Source organism: Sus scrofa, chromosome 4 (assembly GCF_000003025.6).
Source record: "Sus scrofa isolate TJ Tabasco breed Duroc chromosome 4, Sscrofa11.1, whole genome shotgun sequence".
Lineage (NCBI taxonomy): Eukaryota > Metazoa > Chordata > Mammalia > Artiodactyla > Suidae > Sus > Sus scrofa.
The window spans coordinates 16,802,834-16,812,106 of NC_010446.5; the positions used below are offsets into that span (position 1 = coordinate 16,802,834).

The 9,273-nt window shown below is 42.0% G+C and overlaps 1 long non-coding RNA gene across 1 annotated transcript; it reads left to right on the forward strand.

Annotated features, from left to right (window-relative positions):
* On the forward strand, window positions 346–8,176 carry LOC110260230. Its single transcript, XR_002343135.1, has 3 exons — window positions 346–2,979; window positions 5,868–6,029; window positions 7,154–8,176. It is a non-coding gene; the product is annotated as an uncharacterized LOC110260230 (long non-coding RNA).

Sequence of the window (9,273 nt, forward strand, 5' to 3'; positions counted from 1 at the left end):
GAGATATTCAGCCAGATTTAGTATCATCTTTCATTTAACAGGGGTAATAAAACCTACAACAAATGGTAGTTGTGAGGATCCGATTAGATCCTGGGTATGAAAATGCTATACAAATGTTAATTGAAATCATTCTTTTTAGACTTCCTGCTGTGGTACAAAGCAATCTGCAGCACCTCTGGAGCTCAAGAATGCAGGTTCCATCCTCAGCCCAGCACAGTGGGCTAATGATTCCGCATTGCTGCAGCTGCTGCATAGGTCACATCTGTGGCTTGGATCTGATCCCTGGCCAGTGAACTCCATATATCTGTGGAGAAGCAAAAAAAAAAAAAAAAAAAAAAAAATCACTCTTTTGTATGGTCAGCAAACTAAGAGGGGCTCTGCATTGTGATGTAATTAATTATAACCAATATTATATAAATAGTTAATAAATGGTTTAATGAATAAAGCAAGCCAGAACACCATAGAAAAATTTGGGATAAAGTACCACTCTGCTCACACTACCACTACATTGACGACCACTCTTAGCCACAATTTATCAACTCCTGTTTATGGGCCAAGGAATGTATGGGGCACACAAATACATCATTAATATCTATAAGACCCAATTTTGCAGGTAGAATTATTCCTACTTTACGGATTAAGGAACCAAAACAGTTTAGGTAGTAGAGGTAGATTACATTATCCTCCCCAATTCTTCACCCTCCTGTAGCTTTGTCATGTGACAGCATTTTTTCCCACTTAAGCGATAGGAGGGTTTTGAAGCCTCTTGATTTTGGGTTGGTGGTGCAACTAGCTTTGGCCAGTAGAATATAGCAGAAGTGATGCTGCACTGGTGCCACACTTAGGTCTTGGAAGTCTTGTGTGTTTTTTCTTGCCCTCTGGTACTTTAACCAGTATCATGGAAACACACCTATGTGCTGGGAAACTGCGTTTTCTGATCCAGGAATAGAGTGGGAGACACATGCAGCAAAGCCACTCAGGAAAGCATTCCCAGCCAATCTGCAGGTATGTGAGCAATTGCACCAGAAATCAGAAAATCCACCTGCTTTGAGGCCAGTTTGGAGCAGCCAACTCTTGGATGATGCCCAGACATTCAGGCAAAATCAGTGCTTATGGTTGCATGCCACTGAGATTTTGTAGTCATTTGTCATGCAGCAAATCTAACCAATGCATTGTCCTAAGATTTGATAAAGCCAGGATTCTAACCCAGATTTGTTTCAAACCAAAACATCATGTCATGCTTAATGTCCTATGAAGGAGATCTGACATGAGTGTCTCCTAAGAAAGAGTAAATAATTGCTGCTATTAATGGGCTACTGACTATGCTATCTTATTGAATCTTTGCAGCAAGTCAAAGCCTTAGGTATTATTTCCATACTATAGACAAGGCTTGGAGCATTTATGTCCCCAGCGTTCACATAATATAAAGTGGAAGAGCCAAGATTTGTATACAGATTTCTTTTTCTCTAAAGCCAATGAACCCTCTGTTTTCACTGGATTTGGATAGGTTTCTTGATGTGCGTGTGCGTGTGTCTATGTATGTGTGTGTGTGAGTGTGTGTGTGTGTGTGTGTGAATGAATGTTGCGAGGAACTTTTTTGCGGGGGAGGTCACCCCACTGTGCTTTGTGTATTTCCTTGTCTGACTGATTTGTCTACGATGTGAGGATCCAGTTACCAAGACAGTGTATACTCCATGGCCAAGAACATGGATATATTCTGAAATTTCTGCTAAGGGAGAAAGGATTGTTACTTTTGTTTTGTTTTTACTACATTTATGCTTTCATCAATGGCTATCATTCTTCAAATTTTCAAAAATCGTCTCGTTTTTCCTGTGATATTTTCTCCCTTTCCTGAACAACTTGGGAAAGTGGGAAAGTTCATCACATCTTTGTAAAATTTTTTTTCAAGAAGCATCACCAACACTGCCCTCCCAGCAGGCCACTCATGTTGAAACTATTGTCAAAATATGGCACTCTGCCATCAGTGAGAATAGATCTTGTCACTAACTCCGAGGGCTATTGTAGAAATTTGTCTCATAGGTATATCCAGAATCAGCAAGATTTATTTTCTTCCTTTGCTATACAATTGCAGCTCTTACTGCTTTGAGTTGTTTAGAATGTGAAAAACTAGATTTTAGGGATTAGGACAATGTAGGTACATAAAAAAGAGGGTGGAAGAGTTCCATGGAAACATATCTCCAGTGGGATCAGAATCATCTAAAAGCATTTGTGGCCCAGGTGGAAAACAGCATGTGTGAAAATCACTGTCCACGATGGGAATCAGGAGAACAAGAGAGTCCATGGCATTTTAGGGTATAGTGGAGAGCACACAGGCTTTGGAGCTAAATGGGAATTAGCTCTGCCATTTAGTGTATATGTGAACTTTTTTCCCCCCAAGTTAATTGTTTTCTTGGGATCTCCATTTTGTCATTTAAAATAAGAAGTGTTAGTTGCAAATCTTTCAGCTTCCAGGGATAGATGGCAATGTGAACTAGTTTATAAAAAGTGAAATCCATCAGCTCACAATACTGATGAATCTGGCTTTCATTCTGGCTGCCTGCTGGTTTGGCTGGCTTCAGGTATAGCTGGCTTCAGGGGTTCAGACTGCATCATCACAGTTCTTTTCATCTCCAATGCTCAGCCTTGCCTACCTATGCTTGGTATCATTCTCAGATAGGCTTTTCCTCTGGGATGGCAAGGGGCCATCGGATTTTCAAACTCCTCAGAGCTCATAAAGTCACTGAAACAGCAAGTGCCTTTATCTATGTGTCCAAGATCTATCTAAATATGGGAGTGACGGTGCTAGATGTCTTTTGTGTTTCCTTCCAGAGACATCTTTCAGAAGGAAGAACTCTTTCACCCTCTCCTTTGCCTTGGGAAGTGGTTCCACGTGAACCATATCAAGGTCTTCCTCCCCCTCTGATTTTCACCTGGGTTTGGCCAATGAGGAGCCCTGGCAGGAACGGCAAAGAGAAGACAGTGAGTTTAGGGTATTTATTCCCCCTGCTCTCTCCCTGAGATGTTTCCATGGGTTGGCTTTATCCCTCAACTGAGATTACACCTAATGCCTAGTAACTTTCTCTACATGGTCCTTCTGCGCCCAGACTTTACTCCTGTGTCCCTTCAGGACTGGGAGCGGTACCAGCCCTCACAGCTACTGGTTTTGGGGTCCTATTCCTTCTCATGTAGTTTCTTTACACGATTCATTTTGAAAATAGTCCTTTTAAATTGTCCTCAACTTACTGAGAATGTACCCCCTGTTTTCTGTTGAAACTCTGCTTGATAACAGGAAGCAATAAAAGTTATGCAGAGACCGCTGTGATGAGTGAAGCATCCATGTTCAGATGCTTCCTTCCTTAGCATTTTCCCCAGGTTCGTGGTTCCTCCACCTCATACTCCTTCTCACTTGTTTTCACTCCACTGGACAGCTTGCTTGTTTGTGTGAGTTAGAAACATCTGGCTCCAGTGCCCACCTGGATGCAACAACTGTATTAATTGAAAACTTTTACATTTGTTACTTGGTTTTGAGGTTTAGGAAGCACCTTCGCATAGAATCCTGGAAGAACTCCTTGGCATAGGTGTTATAAACCATATGTTAGACACATGAAAAGTATAGTTCAAATGGGTTAAGTGGATCACCCAGGTCACAGCTAGTAGTGTTGAGTTGGGCTCCAGTCTTGGGTCTGCCTAATGTGTGGTGAATTAGGTGATATAATTAACTCATGGGTTTGTGTGTCTTGATTGGGAAGGGGGTACTTAAGATAGGTAAAAAGAAGAAAAATCATGATCTCTTCTCCTACATGAAAACAAAGCCATACTTGGTGACAGAGTGTCAAGGGTGGAGAATCTTGGGTAGAGCTAAATGGCTCTTCCTAAGAAAAATGGGCATTTTAGAAACCATGAGATGGGAAGGAGGCTAAAGTCTGTCTGTAGGGGAGATCAGGGGCTGGAGAAACATAGAGCTAAATAGAGAAAGAGGCAGAGGAGTTCCCACTGTGGTGCAGCAGGTTAAGAATCTGGCATTGATTTGCTGTGATGCAGGTTAGCTCCCTGGTCCAGTGCAGTGGGTTAATGATTCTGTTGTTGCTATAGCTGTGGTGTAGGTCATAGCTGCAGCTCAGATTTGATTTGATCCCTGGCCTGGGAATTTCCATATGCTGTGGATGCTGCTGAAAAAAAAAAAAAAAGAGACAGAGATGGAGGGACGAACAGAGACAGAGGGAGATAGAGGGACAGAAATTGAGATAAGAGTTTGAGACCAAGACAGACAGAATGAGGCACAGAGAAACTCAGAAACAGAGAGGGAGGGAGATAACATGGTGGCAGGGTGTCCTGGTGGAGATTCTTAGAAAAGAGACACATTTCACAGGGATTTCTTTGAAGTGAATTATTGTGTCTTAATCTCTGTCTCCTCAAAAAAGCCTTTAGTAAGATACCCATTTCTCACCTGTGTCTTATGGAGTAAGTTTTCTTTCAGGGACAAAGCCGAGTACTGAGCCAACTTAGTAGTTGGAATTTTTTTTTTTTTTTGGCTGTGCCCACAGAATATGGAATTTCCAGGGCCAGGAATAGAACCCATGCCACAGCAGCAACCCACTGCAGTGACAAAGTATGAATCTTACCCTGCTGTACTACAAGGGAACTCCCTTCAGTGCTTGGAATGGGTGAGAAAAGATATTGCCATCAGGGGACAGCTACCTCTGGGCTCTACTTGCAAATGCAAGCAGAAATTATTGTTATTGTCCCTGGAGTCTGAGGTCTGCTTCAAACAGCAGAGCACCCCTGTGTGATAGGAACATGAATTGTTGGTCAAATATGAATGAACAGCCTTGGATCAGAGCATCCATGAGCTGTGAGAGTAAAGCCTTCAGGGGAGGGTCAACCAGGAAGAGGCTTGCAGCCCCTCCTGTGCCCACCGCAGTGCTGAGACAGCCCACACTGAAGAGAGTGCTGTCTTGTGAGGTCCCCCCCGCACCCAATATCCTTGCAAAGCTGTTTCCTATAGCACACTTGCAGCATCCAAGACAGCCTTCCCTAAATTGATGAAGAATGATTATATTCTCTAAGGTGCATGTGAAAGTGTTTAAAGAACCCAGGGATTTTTTTTTTCAACTTTGCAACCTTTTATCAATGGGGATATTACAATAAATGGTAATCAAGGAAACAAATGAACATCAGCTATAGTAGAACTGATGAGTGAGAAATGGAGGATCCAGAGCTTACTCATAACCAGGGAGGGTAAAATCCCTCAGGAGTCTCTCAGTGGAAGCTACTGGGACTCCCCAAGACACAGCTCTTAAAAATTTACTACCTGCTTTCTTAGTTTATGCCTCTTGAGGAGATTCGTAGTGTAAATCAACATAATTGCAGGTTTTCTATTTCTTGCAGCTGAAAACATTGTAAAATTTGTTGAACTAGTGTTTCTCTGCCTTTACTTATTTGAGCACTGTCTTAGTTCAAGCTGCCCTAACAGCATACCATAGACTGGGTGGCTTATAAACAACAGAAATTTATTTCTCACCATTCTGCAGGCTGGGAAGTCCAAGGTCACGGTGCTGGCCTATGCAGTATCTGCTGAGGGTCCTCTTCCTACATTCATTGCCACCTGTCTTTTTGCGGTGTCCTCTCCTGATAGAAGGCTTGCTTCTTTTATAAAGGCACTGATTCCATTCACGAGGGCTTCACCCTCATGACCTAATCACTCCAAGGTCCTACACCTCCGAATACCATCACTTTAAGGAATTAGGTTTCAACCTATGAATTTTTGGTGGGGTGAGGGCACAAATATTGTCTACAGCTATTACAGAACAAATAGTCTGTTCTCCCACTGTGTTAATTACCATATTAAGAACAGTTTTCTGAAATAGACCAGCTTGGGAAAGACCGGTCTAGATAATACAGAGCTTCACCGTCCAGTATGACAGCCACCAGCTACTTGCAGCTATGGAATACCTGCGATATGGTGGGTCTGAACGAAGATGTGCAGTAAGTATAAAATGCACACTGGATTTGAAGACTCAGTATGGAAGGTAAAATTTTCCCATCATTTTTATATTGATTGCGTGTTGAAATAACATTTTTGATATGTCGGATTAAATACTATTTTATTTAAATTATTAAAATTATTTACATCTGTTCCTTTCTACTTTTTAAAAAGTGGCTACTGGAAAATTGCAATCACATATGCAGCCTATATTTGTGGTTTCTCATTGCATTTCTATTGGACGGTGCCCACATAGAGTGTAGCTTGGACACTCTTTACCTACCCCTGATAGAGACATATTCCCTGATCCCTGCTGCCTCATGGATCTCATTCCTAGTACTCTCTCCCTTGCTGACTCTTGCAGCCACCAGTGTTCCCCAAATGTGCCAAGAATTAGCTTCCTAGGGCCTTTGCATTCACTGTTCCTCTGGAATATTCTTCCCAAGCTTGGCTTCCCATTGCTGACTTCCTCCTTTCACTCATGCCTCTGCTCATATATTACCTTATTAGAAAGGCCCCTTATTGCTTTACAATGTAGTTTTATTTTTATTATTATTCTGAGATGGTGAAGCCAAGAGATCAGATAACACTTGCCATTGAAAAGATAGCTTGTTGTGCACTGTTCCTAAGAGGAAGGGGTGTGCTGATGAACACAGAAACACATGGGGAAGCAAAGGGGAGAGCAGGCAGAGGGAGCAAGGGGAAAATGTGAACAAGAGATTTTACTGCGGTTTCCTTGGAAGGAATAGGAGGGGCATGGTAAGCAGGTTTAGGAGTGGTTAGTTTGATTAATTTCAGTGGGCCATAGGGGCTGCTCTGACTTGTCTAGTACTTGGCCTGGGTGATTAAGGCAGGTAAAATATAGGCTCTGAGTGCTAGAGCCCCAGAGGTGGAGGTGAGGGTCTGTGTGTGGGCTCTGAATTGGTTAGTTTGCATGTGAAAGGAGCACTCCCAGGCCAGTCCTTTATCATCTCTCAGAATTGGCTGGGGGTGAGGGTGAGGTGGGGGGAGCCGTCTCTCCAAGGCCAGCAAGGCCTGAAGTTATCAAAACATCAGAAATACAGAAGATAAAAAGACATGACTGATAGACCTATCCCTCTTCCTTTTCTTTCTTAGCACTAGTTTCCATCTAACAAATTTTGTTTGTTTATTGTCTTTCTCCTCCACTAGAGTGTAAACTCCTTGAGAAAGGATGTAGCCTTCTGTGTATTTGTACTGCTTCGTTCCCATCAAAGGAGGAATGAATAAATGGATGACTCAATTGAGGAACTGTTTTCTGCTGGATCCAGATGCTGCTTCAGAATCTTCTTCAGTGTGTACTCTAGACAGCCACGAGCAATGAGAACTGGCACTCTAGATGAGGCCTATTTGTCAGGCTGCTGCAGAGAACTCTTCTCTCATTGCCTCTACAGTGCAAATGTCTTCTGCAAGGGAATCTTGAGCATATCCACTGCCTGGATTTTCTCTAAAGATGACTGCCAGTAGGTTTTCCTTTCTCTCTGTGCACATGCTGCTTCTTCCACTTAGAAATGGAGTCTGTTTCCCTTCTCCTTGAATCTAGGCTGGCTGGTGGATTTGCTTTAACCACTACAGGGGGGCAGAAGTGACAGTGAGCCAGCTCTGAGACTAGCCCTTAAAAGGTCTGGGAGCCTCTACCTTCATTTGCTCAGAATCAGCTACCATGCTGTAATGAAGTCTAAGCTATCCCCTTGGAGAGAAGACATGTGGAGGGACCCTGGAGGATGGAATATATGCAATAAAAGAGACCACATGAAAAAGAACTAAGCTCCCCAGCCAACAGCCAGCACCAAGACCCAGACCCTTGAGAGAGGCCTCTGGGAACTTCCAAACCATTCCAGCCGGCAACTGGATGCACCCACACGAGTGATACAGGTGGGACATTGTGTGGAGCAGAACCACCAGTTAAAGTTCAAATCGTGAGATATAATAAGCTGTGATTGTTCTACCTGACTAAGGTTGTTTTTTTTTTATTTTTATTTTTTATTGATGTACCATTGACATACAATGTTGTATTACTTTCCATTGTATAGCAATGTGACTTAATTATACATACAAGTATATATATTCCTTTTCAGATTCTTTTCCATTATAGGTTATTACAAGATATTGAATATAGTTCTCCATGCTATACAGTAGGTCCTTGTTTATTTTATTCACAGTGGTATGTATCTGTTAATCTCAAGCTCCTAATTTATTCTTCCCTTCCACTTTCCCCTTTGGTAATTAAGTTTATTTTCTATGTTTATGAGTCTGTTTCTGTTTTGTAAATGAGTTCATTTGTACCATTTTTTAAGATTCCACATATAAGTAATATCATGTGATATTTGTCTTTCTCTTTCTGGCTTACTTCAATTCGTATGATAATTTCTAGTTCTCTCCATGTTGCTGCAAATGACATGATTTCATTCTTTTTTATGGCTGAGTATTATTCCATTATATATATATATGTATATACACCACACCTTCTTTATCTATTCAATTGTTGATGGAGACTTAGGTTGCTTCCTTTTCTTGGCTATTGTAAAGGGTGCTGCTCTGAACATTAGGGTGCACATACTTTTTTGAATTAGAGTTTTCATCTTTCTGGATACATACCCAGGCGTGGGATTGCTGAATCACATGGTAACTCTATTTTTAGCTTTTTAAGGAACCTCCTTACTGTGCTCCATACCTCACTAAGTTTTGAAGTGGATTGTTATATAGCAAAAGATGACTGATAAACTTATCTTGCCCCAACTCTCCATCCTCTGCTGATGATTTTCTTGGTTAACTTGGCGCAGGGCTTTCCCACGGTGCTACCATGATAATATAATTATCTTCCTCTCTATAGTAACATCTCAACTTTTGGGCCTCCTGTCTAACCCTCTGTACTGTTCTGGAAAAGGTACACACAAGTGGGGACAGTATGATGGGGCTTTGGAGCTGGGCCAACGTGACATCCTGTGGATGCTCTTCTGCTTCCCAGCTTTGAGGGGCCACAGAGTTATTTACATCTCTGAGCCTCAGTTTCTTCTGTAAATGAGGACCAGTCGCACTCACTTCCTTGGGATCTTGTAAAGAATAGAAGTGCTGTGTGCGTGTGTGTGTCTGTGTGTGTGTGTGTGTTTGTGTGTGTATAAGTGTCTGGCACAGAGATTAAAAACAATCAGCCAAAACAAAACTCACTCTCAATGTTGCTATACATAAGGCTTTGTCTCCCTTTGAGAAGAGCTTGACATTTCCAGTCAACCACAAGGAGGAGAAATGAGACCTGCATTCAGACTTGTGGG